Source organism: Pelophylax lessonae (genome assembly GCF_965119305.1).
Source record: "Pelophylax lessonae genome assembly, chromosome: 7".
NCBI lineage: Eukaryota > Metazoa > Chordata > Amphibia > Anura > Ranidae > Pelophylax > Pelophylax lessonae.
The window spans coordinates 159,057,221-159,069,530 of NC_138774.1; the positions used below are offsets into that span (position 1 = coordinate 159,057,221).

At 44.1% G+C, this 12,310-nt stretch overlaps 1 pseudogene across 1 annotated transcript; it reads right to left on the reverse strand.

Moving 5' to 3' along the window:
* Nucleotides 1–10,754: 10,754 nt before the first annotated feature.
* LOC309560986 (ATP synthase F(0) complex subunit B1, mitochondrial-like) lies at nt 10,755–11,659 on the reverse strand (annotated as a pseudogene). The gene has a single exon. The product of its transcript is annotated as an ATP synthase F(0) complex subunit B1, mitochondrial-like (transcript).
* Nucleotides 11,660–12,310: the final 651 nt, after the last annotated feature.

Sequence of the window (12,310 nt, forward strand, 5' to 3'; positions counted from 1 at the left end):
GCATTCATTCTAAAAGGGACAAGCATGCACTAAACTCAAGAATAAGCTTTAGACAGTTATGAAAATTTGGCACACGCTGCACCACTTATAGAATGCATGCAAAATCTGTCTGGACAAGTCTTTACGAATTCTAGGGCCAGTGTTCAAATCTAGTACACTTGATGCGATATCGGTCTCCAAACATGGTTAAAGTATAAGTAAATGCAAAACCTTTTCTTTTTTTTTGTTTTGGACAAAGTGAAGATGGATTTGGACCTATTGAGTTTTTATGGCTGTCTGTGTCTCAGGCCAAATTCAGATAGTGAATAACAGTTTTCCATTATCATTTAAAGTGAAAGTAAAAAAAAAATCCCAAATTTTTGGGTTTCCCCTAGAAAAAAAAGAGGGAATATCTACCAATGGGAACACTAGTTCTGATGACTAAGGGATTATCTTAATTCACAGGGATTTCCTCTGACTTCCTGTTTTGGCTTTGGGACAGGAAGCAAAGATAAATCTCCCAAGTAGGACCCAGATGGCAAAAAAAAAAACCTGACTGCGGTTATAACACTTCCCTACTCTATCAAAAATAAAAAACAGTTTTACCTATAGTTTTGTTTTAATCATGGTTCAGTTTCCCAGGAACCTTATATTAAAGAAAGGTAGCATTTTTTCCTCGCTGAAAATTCCAGAATATTGCATTTAAAACAGTAAATATTTTTTTTTTAAGTTTTGCTATGTAAATGGGGACATAGCAAATCAAGTAGGTGTTATTCCAATTTGACTGCAAAAGTAGAAATACCCTCTAAGTCCAAAGGGGAACAGAATTAAATAGGAAGTGTCCCATATATTTAACACTTCTCCAGCAAAGATCACCAGGCTCCTTAAGCCTAGCTTTGGCCACATTGGTAAATATTCATAACAAAGTTGTCACCTTTCAATCCCAGCCTACAGAAGCATGCACATCAGCACCTGGTGGAGAAAGATACACTCTGACCTTAAAGAATACTCATGTCACCTGATGGTAGCTTCTGTGCTTCCCAGAGCAGAAAGTTTTAATTATGGTCCACCAGTAGATGTCTCCCAGCAGCCAGCAGATCCCAATGCCCAGTGCCTTGTTAACTGTGGTGCCCATTTTTCTGTATCATTATAATTGATGTGGTTTATGCTAAAATCATTAAACCGACATTATTGTTGAGCCTCAGAATGGACAGATTTAATGTGTATCTCTGTCCTTTACTTTATTATGTTTTTTTACCATATTATTATTTTTCCATATTCATGCGATCTTCTTTGTGCATCCTGGGAGTCCTGTGTCCAACCCAGCACGGGGTTTGGGACCAGCTCCATGGTCCCGCGATTTCTGGCGGCTGAGACCTACTCTGCTGACATCCAAAGGATGTCCTCTCAGCTTTCGGGACACGCCGCCACCTGCGTCATCACGCGGGAGCGGCGTCATATCCCGTGCTGGTGGGAGATGCCCTGCCGACTACGCTCCCGCCCCCTCTGATGGCGCACATCCTGTGCGCGTCGGGGTCGGGCTGGGGGCGGGTCTGGCGAGCACCTCACAGGGAGCCCACAGCTGTCAGGGGGCTGAGACGCAATCATAGTGATTGCTCTCACCTGACAATACCACTATATAGGCACCACTCCCGGCATGGATTATTCTGCACATCCATTGCTGGGAGAAGGTTTGCCGGTTTAATACGTATCCAAGGTTAGTATATATCATCCTTTGGGGCCATTATCTTTTCTTCTTTTTGGATTTGACTTTGCCATACCCGGTGTAACAACATACCCAATAGATGAATTGAACCTACTGACCGCTGGCCACTTGCTGTAGCGATCAGCGATCGGCTGGGTCCTTCTTATGTATGGAGAGTATTTTCTTTCAAATCAGGCTATTTTATAGATATGATCTTGTTTGAGGCATGATTGATGGGTCTCCCCAGGATATTATTAATTCCTGTTGGGGGTATATCTCTTTTTGTTTCATCTATCTGTTCTGCTGCATGCATGTGCATGATATACTTACAGAACAAATTGCCCTATTTTTAGACATTTATTTATATATGTTCATCTACTTTTTGCAGCACAAAGTGATTGGCCTCTGCCCATCTGTTCAGGCTTATTGGACTCCAGTTGCGACACTTGGCCCCCAGCCTGCACATTCCTTTTTGTCGCATGTTCGTTTGGCACTACTTTGGCCCTATGCTTGCACCAAACCTTCTCCACATACAATAACCACTAGTTCCTGTGGGTGTTGTCAGAAAATCCGTGTTTTTATCTAACGGCAAAACAATTTATTGATGTTCATGTCTCCACCAACCATGTAAGTCCATTTTGTATCTTTTTTCTAATGGTCTTATTTGACATAATGAGTATATGTATTTACATAAAATACGTTATATCTACATTTTACTGTGATAGTTCATTAACTGACAGTTGTTTATTATGATACTTCTGCCTTTTTTTAATATCTGCAGAAATAACTATTTCCAGTACAGTCCCTGAAGAAGAGGTCCTCACCTCGAAACGTCGGATCATACATGGAATAGTTGGTTGAGTGTATATGTACATCTATATATCCACACCAGTTTTGCCCAAATTTTAATTGCTACTTGCTACTTCTATATTTTTGTATATTTTTGTATGTCATTTTTTTACATTTTCATGTATTAATAAAATATTATATACAATAATTATTTTCTATACAACTTTTTCTGAGTGACCTATAAAATCCCACCCCTAGGGGATTTCCAAAAAAATGCTGGCTACCGGGAGGGTATTTAGGTCCTCACCTACTAGTGCCTCTTACTCCAGTGTTTTTTTCTGTTTCAAATATTTTTATTGTAATTTTTCATAAAACAGGGAAAACAACAAGCAGATGAAGTTCAACAAATATCACAGCAGTATATTCAAATAACAATTAACAACTGGTGCAGTAGAAACTTGTGCAGTCCATTCCAGCCTCAAAAACGGAGATATAAAAGGTACATCGTGAGCAAGCCTAGTCCTTGATCATCATCTGACAGTATTACGTATATGGAAAAAAAAGAAAAAACAACTCTAAAGCTCACATACGCCATCTAGTGGTCATTTATAAACATGACAGGTGTTTCTAAGCACTAAACTGAGTATTATACCATTGGGACCATTGTAGCCATTTGGTTTTTTTCCCTCTGATAGAGCTCACAGGTGGGGGGTCATAATTAGTTTGAATGTGTTGTGCGTTTGTGTAGTGTCGATAACCTCTTGAAGTAACGGAGGCTGGGCACATTTCCATTTTCTGGTAATGCTGAGTCTAGTTGCTAAGAGGACATTGAGTACTACCTTGCAGGATACCTGCGGAATTTTTTCAATGGATAGGTTTAAGAGGCCAAGCTCGGGCGTCGGGGTTAGGGGCATTCCCACGATGGTGGAGAGCATCTGGAACACTTCAGTCCATAAGGCAAGTACAGGAGGGCAGTCCCACAGTATGTGTTTGATGGTACCCACTTGGCCACACCCCCGCCAACATGTGGGGACGGCGTTGTGGGCAAATGTTGCTATTATATATGGCGTGAGGTACCAGCGTAGAGATATTTTTAAGTGTAACTCCCTAAGAGAAGCACTGAGTGAGGCTTTATACCCCGAGGTGAAGGCTATTTTCCATTGGTGTGGGGGATAGGTAACCCCCAGGTCTTGTTCCCATTTAACCAGGGGAGGGGATTTGGTAAAGATATTTTTTTCACCTAGGATGGGATAAACAGTAGATATACCTTTAGCTGTTGGTGAGGGAGAGGTGAGATAAACCCAGCTTTTAGTAGGGATGCTAGCTCCGAGTTGAGGGTTTTGACGAAGACAGGACTTAATTTGTATGTAACGGTACCATTCCGTTGTGGGAATGTGTAATTCTGAGGATATTTTTTGGAAGGTTTCGATGTAGCCGAGTATAGGACGTCTAGTGTCATGGGGCCCTTGCGTAACCATTGCTGTAAATTAATGTCAGGTACCACTTGTAGGATGCTGGTCAGTGGGAGATTGATTGTCATAAGTGGAGTATTTTTCCACCTAGAGTGCGTCATGCGCAGCCATGCCGAAACCGATGCCCTTATGGTCGGGGAAAGGTATGCGGGTAGTCTGTCTCCCCCCTTTCTACTGCAGAGCCAAGTGGTGAGGTCTCTGTGTGGGGTCAGATCTCGTTCCATCATTCCCCAAATGTTGTCCGGGGACTGCTGGAAGCACGTGCGCAGTTGTGATAACAGGGTAGCAATATAGTACTCTTCCAGGTTTGGCGAGGATGTACCCCCTGCTTCCCTGGTTTTCATTAGGGAGACCCTGGCACACCTGGGTCTCTTGCCCTGCCACACGTAGTGGGAAACCATTGATTGGAGTGATTGTATGAATGACTTAGGAACAGGTATAGGCAGAGATCTGTAGAGAAAGAGTAGTTTGGGCAAGGTGCACATCTTAAAGGCTGCCAATCTACCGGGCCACGTGAGTTCAAATTTAGCCATAGATTGAAGTTCTTTGGACATTTGGGATTTAAAGGGGGGAAAATATCCTGGAATAAATGTTTGGTAGATTTGGTTATACCCAGGTAGGTAACGCCGGCGTCAGTCCATTTGTATGGAAATGTACGTTGAAGGAGGTTTCTAGTGATCCCATCCACCCCCAGGTCCAATATGTGGGATTTGGCTTCATTAACTTTGTACAAGGATATGGCTCCAAATTCTGTAAGGATATTTTTAATCCGCGGAAGGGAAGTGGCGGGGTTCGATATCATCAGGATGACGTCGTCAGCAAATAGGCTGATGCGATGTTCCCGAGAGCCTACAGAGATGCCTGTAAGGCAAGGGTCAGTTCGCATTTTCTGGGCTAAGGGTTCTATAGCTAGATTAAATACCAGGGGGGATAGCGGGCACCCCTGTCTAGTCCCGTTCGTGATTTTAAATGGCGTTGATGGCGAATTGTCAATTAATACCCGAGCTGAGGGGTGGGAATAAAGCGCTAGTATGACTGACAGCACCCTACCCTGTATTCCGAAGCGCCGGAGCACCTCCTGGAGGTACCCCCAATGGACCCTGTCGAACGCCTTCTCTGCGTCCAGTGAGAGGAGCAGAGAAGTTGTCCTTGTGGTATACGCAGCATGAATAACATCAATAAGCCTCCTAGTGGCGTCCGCCGACTGCCGCCCCTTCGTGAATCCTGATTGGTCCTTGTGAATAAGATGTGGAAGGATTGGCATCAGTCTGTTGGCCAAAAGCTTTGCGTATATTTTGATGTCGGAGTTAAGTAGAGAAATAGGGCGGAAATTTTGGGGAGAATTTGGTTCTTTGCCTGGTTTAGGGAGAGTTATTATGGTCGCCGAGAGCATTTCATTGGGGAAGGTAGAGGAGGAAGCAGCATCATTGAAAACTGCATACAAGTGGGGAGCTAGGTCTCTTTCAAGAACTTGTAGTATTCGTTAACTATACCGTGTGGTCAAGGTGATTTCCCGACCAGTAGTGAAGTTATGGCCGTGCATACCTCCTCTACCATGAAGGGGGCATTAAGCTGTGTATTTTGCGCAGGGGTGAGGGAGGGAAGAGCAATGCTATCCAAAAACCTATTAATTAGATCAGGGGTGGGAGATGTAGTCTGGGAAGCTTGTAGATTGTATAAAGAGTCATAGTAGCTACTAAAGGCATTAGCGAAGTCTCTGGGATCTTGCAACGTTTCGCCCGAGTGAGGGTGTATGATGGATCAAATTTTATTTTTTACGCGTTGGCCCTTTATTTTGGTGGCTAACAGTTTACTCGCCTTGTTACTAGTGGCGCAGTAAGTGGCTTTAGATTTCCGTAGGTTTCTTTCGTAGGTGTCCAGGAGGTGTGTCCTAAGTTCCCGTCTAAGTGACAAGAGTTTAAGTTTGAGGTCTGCTGATGGGGAATGTTGATTTTGGGAATCAAGGGAGGAGATTTCCCTTGTCAGCCTATCTATTTGTTGGGATTGCTTCTTATTTGTCCTATAATTCATTGGGTCAGTAACCCTCTACTAAAAGCCTTGTGGGCACTCCAGAGAGTCGATAATGACCCCACATTGAGTTGGAAGAATTCTGTTACGGAATTCTTAAGAAGTTCTGCATTTTCAGGTATTTTTAGAATTTCAGCCCTCGCCCTCCAAGGTTTTTGTGTATACGTAGTGGGAACTAATGCAATTTCAACGCTCACTGGCGCGTGGTCAGACCACGGAATTGGGGCTATCTCGGAGTTCACTGCTCTCTGGGGAATCACTTTATCAGTTAGAATTACATCAATGTGTGAGTACGTATTGTGTACAACAGAATGGTGAGATAACTCCCGGTCGGAGGGATGGTGGCACCTCCACACATCGTGCAGGTCATTCCTGTGCATAAAACCTTGTAAGGATTGATGACGTCTGGTGACTTTGGTAGAAGTGTCCATGAGTCTATCAGGAGGGAGGTTAAAGTCTCCGCACAGTATTAAGGGACCCTTCTGTACTGAGCAAATGTTTTTAATTGCGCGATTCAAGAAACAAATTTGATGGACATTGGGGCCATATAGGGAGACCAAGGTCATTGTACTTCCATCAATGGTACACACTATTATCAGATGTCTTCCGTTGGGATCTGTTACTGATGATACAAGACAAAAGTCCAAGTCTTTGTGAATCGTTATTAAGACTCCTTCCTTTTCCCTGAGCAAGAGGCTGTGAAAACCATAGGGAAGTCTCTATGAGCACATATGGGAGCATGTGCATCTAGAAAGTGAGTCTCCTGAACACAGACAACATTGGCTTTGCTCCTGGCGGCTGTGCGCCATAGTGATGCGCGCTTGGCCGGGTGATTCAGGCCATTGGCGTTCAAGGAGAGAATTTTAACTGGCATTATAGAGCGTAAATTTGTGTGGTGCGTAGTTACTCACGTAACCGTAGATAGCCGTACTGTTTCCAAATGTGTGATAGATGGGATTGTCCGGGACAAGGCTGTCGTCGGTAAGGTTGAAGAAGTTAGAATTGAGGTGGAGATGATGGGTGAATGTCCTGTGAGTCGTGTGACTCGTAGCATTCCATGCTGAGTAGCCAAAGCTGGGACACCTGCAGGCGGGGGAGAGAGAGAGAGACAAAAAAAGAAACAGACAGAACAACAAAAAACGTACAAACATGGCGGAAACCATAGGCATATGTAGCCGTTTACTATCGGGGGTATGAACAGTTTATAGCCAAACGAGCTAAACGCCAACAGACGATTCGGGCTGTGTAGAGCAGGATCCCATGATGATGGGGTGAGGAGAAAGATTATGTTCTAGTTTAGTTTCACTAGTCTCTTGTGTTGCGTTGTGGCACTGAGTGCCATTGCGGAGGAACTCTACTTGGGGATTTTTTCGCTCCCACTGGGGGAGCCGGGTCGGGGATTATACCCCAAGAGTGAAGTAGCGAGATGACCCTATCCAGACTTGTGACAGAGTGTGATTCTCCATTCCTCTCCACCACTATCTTGGATGCATGTTTCCATTAATATGGAAGGTTATGGTTCCGCAGCGCTTTTGCGATGGTGGAAAGTTGTCTGCGCATATCCAAGGTGTGTTTAGACAGATCCGCAAAAATTTGCACCGCGGAGTAGGGATCAGGGAGTTGACCAAGGGATCTAGATTTTGCCAAGATAGCTTCCTTAGTTTGGTAGAAGTGCACACGCAGCAATGTGTCACGAGGTATATGCTGAGGAAGAAAAGGGATGTGGATACGGTCGATAGTGAGCTCTAAAGGTGTCGCTCTAGGTATGATAGCAGAAAAAATATCAAGGGTAAATTTGTGTAGCTCTGCAGGTAGCACAGTTTCAGGTATGCCCCGAATTTTAAGATTATTTCTTCTGGAGCGATATTCCAGATCCGCAATTTTTGCTTTGAGCCAGCGTCTCTCATCAATATTTTCCTCATGCGCTTCTACCAAATCATTTACTGTGGTAACAATATCAGATACTGAGGATTCAACATTGTGTACCCTGTCACCCAAGGAGGGAATTTCTGCAGAAAATCTATTAGCAAGTGTCAGGATGTCAGTTTGAAGTGAGGTATGGAGAGTGAACATCATTTCTTTAAGAGCAGTGTCCATAATAGGCTGGCCTACAGTGGGGAAGGCTGCTATGGGAGAGGTCCCCAGGGAGATGGGCAGCAAAGGATTACTTGAGCACCCAGGATTGGAGGCCTTGACTGAACTTTCAAGCCTTATTTTCGATTTGGCCGGGCTGCTGCAAGAGGGGCTGGAGGGCTCAGATGTGTGAGGGGAGACAGTACCTTGTCCTGATTGTCCTTCAGGGGGAACATCCTCCGGCAGATCAGTGTAGTGTACCTGCTGCTTTCCCGGGGCGGCAGGGCCCGTAGCGCCGGCGCTATCTTGTCGACCACCTCGGGTCGGCGACGGGAAGAAAGCTGTCAGCTTCTTCGGCCCTTTCTCCTCCTTGCATTTGCGGGACATGTCGGCAGGGTGTCGTGAGTCTGTGCAGCTGTAATCTGCTGGGAAATCTGTTCTGGTTGCTGTGGATGGCGCTAGATAGGATCGTCAGATGGCAGAGCAGGAGATCAAGCGTCCATCCCGGCTTGCACTGGCCACGCCCCCCCTTACTCCAGTGTTTTTCTCTGCTGCCAGATATTGTGCACCATTTATTCTTATCCTGACCCTGATCTTGTTCCTGCCCTGCCCCCCAGTACCCTGATGCCTCTTATTTGCTTCCCTTGTTCCTGATCCCAATTCTGGCACCCTCTTCCCATCTGCTTCATGCATCTCTAGTTTACTTTGTTGATCAATTTTCCCGCTTTTGTACATATTGTATATAGTTAGTTTACTAGTAGACTTTTGTCACTTTGTTAGGTTGTTAGGTGTTTTTTTTTTTTTGTTTGTTTTTTGGTTCACTTGTATCTTTATGCATGCTGTGTATTCTGTTTGCTGATGTTTCAAAGAATTTTGTTTCTCTGTAAATACATTTCACTTTCATCATATGAAGTCTGGTCCCAGTTTTCTGAGTGTAGCTTTGCAGATTTGGCCATCTCTGTTGCTGATTTCTGACAACTGAAAAAAGATGCACAGATTGAATTTGTCATAGTTTTTCTTTTTTTTTTTTTTTCTTGTTTTAGTCTTTGTTGAATAAATTGTTCTGAATAACCTGTAACATTACAGCATTTATCTTTGTTTGTTTTGGGGACATCTGAGATACATTTATTTACATAGCATTGAAAGTATAACTTTGGTCATTGCCTGTTTGCAGTTCCAGTACTTCCAATTGTGCCATAAATACAGTAAGTGCATACAGACCTCTAACACTTCATCTCTCCTAAGCCTTTGATCTTCTTTGGTGGAGGTGGTTGGATTTGTCAGATTTTGAGATTTTCAGCAAAGACGGAAATTTAAAAAAAAGGAAAAGAGGCCAAACAGTAAGTGATGATGTGGGAGGATGTACTCATACGTCTCCATGCATCTGCTGCTTGTGCAAGCCCCCTGGGACACATCGGAACCCTGATCCTTGTACTGGGCAGCTGTAGCCAATCAGTGATCACATGGATAGTAGTAAATAATATGTAATTTTTCTACTATCATTGTTCATTTCTGTGTGATATCTGTGATTGGTCACAGAGATCATATAGTATAGGGCATTTGCAGCAGCCCTGTGACATGTGATAGCTGTAGCCAGTCCCAGCCATCACAGTATTTCTCAATGGCTGCAGGAATGCAGCTGGAGAGAGTGAGAAATTATTGCTTTTATAGTCACCATAGATGTAAAAGCAATCACAGTGTAAAAAAAATCCTGATCACCCCCACAAAGTAGTACAGTGCCACTATGGTGACACTATACTGGTAGGGTGACAGTATGAAAAAATGCATGAATAAAAAATCTGAATACAAATTTAAAAAAAATATATAATTTATTTCTTTGAATCTGTCTTTTTTTTTAGTCCATAATCACCGCCGCCAACTCAAAGTGTCCCTAATCACTGCCATGCCAGTTTGTTTCCCTGATCACTGTCACACCAGTTGCAGTGTCCCTAATCACTGCCATGCCAGGGTGTCCATGATATCCTCCAACCCAGTCAGAGTCCATGTTCACTGCCACACCAGTCCAAGTGTCCTTGATTACCGCCACACTGCTCATTTTGTCCCTAATCACTGCCACCAACTCAGTGTTGCTAATCACTGATGGACCACTCACAATGTCCATGATCACTGTCACACCAATTATATTGTGACTGATCATCGCCACACCAGTTTGTCCCTGATTACTGCCTTACCAGTTAGAGTGTCCCTGATCACTGTGTAAGAGTTTCTGTGAAGAAAAATATATAGATATTGTGACAAAACGTCCCTGTCAGTTGTAGATGTGTGTATCTGCCACACAGAATTTTGAGGTTCAATAAGGTAAATAGGGGGCAGTGAGAGGTCTGTAGCAGGAGGCTAGGGGTTAAGCATAGGCAACTCCTTGCTTCCCACCTGGGTAAATTTGCCTTTCCTTGGTTAATAAGGGTTGGTGCTGTGAAATGAGACAACCAGGCTGTGAGGGAACATGCCTGCAGGACTGGAGCAGACCCAGTGAGGTCTATTTATTAGCCAGAAGACTTACATTTGTTTTACTGGACTTTTGTTTTTCCTACCCCTGCACAGGGATCCTTTTTGTTAATTGTACATGCTAACAATATACACGGACAGGAAGCCCTTAATCTTACATGATGCTTGGATCTAGGGTTGCCATCTCATCCCTTTAAACCAGGACACATATTAATTACACAGGTTCTGAGTCTAATTTTTTTTATGAGTTACAAGGTATGGTACAGGGCAGGTCTGAACAGCTTGAAGCTCTCCTGTACAAATGTTCTGCTTTAAAAACTTAAGCTGTTGCTTGTGCTTTCTTGGATAGATGTTTCAAGTCACTGATGCATTTAGCAATACTTTCTTTTTGCTGCTGTGGAGTAAAGCTTTGCACCACATTCTTTTCCACCCAGTTAATCATGTGTTCCTTCTCCTTGCGGCGCAGAAGATGTTGTAGAGACACCTGGTAGTCTAGACGTTTCTTCACCTCATTGTAGACATTCAATAGTCTCTCCCTGTAGTTTGTTTCCAACTGCATTGCCACATTGTTCCTTTTAGCATCAAAAAGGTAATGGCGGCCTTCAACTCTCCACTGTTCTTTCTTTTCTGCCTCAACTGCAGCCGCCAGTTCTGTGATTGCAGTGTCTTTCACAACTTGAGCCTTAGCAATTTTCTCTTCATTATTCTTGTCTATGAACTCTGCTACTTTAGGCCCAAACTCCTAGATACCATACACAGTTACAAGTCCAAAGGAAGCCATGGAAATGGTTTCATGATTAATGACATAGATTTCTTTAGACAAGAGGTAAACAAGAAGACCAGTTCCAAACATGTAGTACCTGTGACTCCTGTCTTGGGATACAGGAACTGAAAGAATTCTTCAGGAATAAAGCCATGGTGGACCTTCCCAGGATGCTCTGGTAAAGGAGGAACTGGGGCCAAAGAAGGCTTCCCTGTGTGAATAGACTGGCATGTATTCAAGATCCCTACTACAGCAGGGGCAGATTTCTTTATGCTATAGGCCGATACCAGAGCCGCCCTGGACAGCATGATGAAGCTCTCCTCTCAGGAACACAAGCAAGATACGAAGCCACCACCAGCCGCACCGCCGCCCTCCGTGTCCCTGAGCAGGTTCTGAGTCTAATTTAATGCACATAAGGCACTAAGTGATGTTGATTACCACCTTAATCCACCAAAACCTGTGTAACTAATATGTGTTCTGGTTTAAGGTGGTTTGAGGTGGCAACCCTACTTGGATGACCTCTCTGATAACTATTGGATACATTTTTCATTCTAACCCAGAAAAGTCTGAAACTCTAAAAAATTGCCAAGGTTGTTTAAACATCAGAACAAAGAGTGTATTGACATGTAAACATGATTATATCTAGATTCTGAGGGGACTAGAACATCTGAACAAGATGGAATTATCTCATATTTGCAAAGGTTTAACAACTTCACCAGTTTTTAGGATGAAAAGACAACATACACTCCATTTTAACTGCTTGCCGACCGCCGCAAGTAGATTTACTGCGGCGGTCAGCCCCTGCCAGGCAGAGTGACGTTAATTAACGTCACTAGCCTGGGAGGGTCTGGGGAGCGAGCGTGCGCCCGCGGAGGCGCGCTCCCGCTCCCGCGCGGTCACGCACCCCCCCCGCGCGTGTGACCAGCGGACCCGATGTCCGCCGGCCACTCGGCGATCGTCGGGGGAAGAGGGAGAATGTCAGGCAGCTTGTGTAAACAAGCTGCCTGTCATTCTCCTCGCTGTAAAGACACTGAT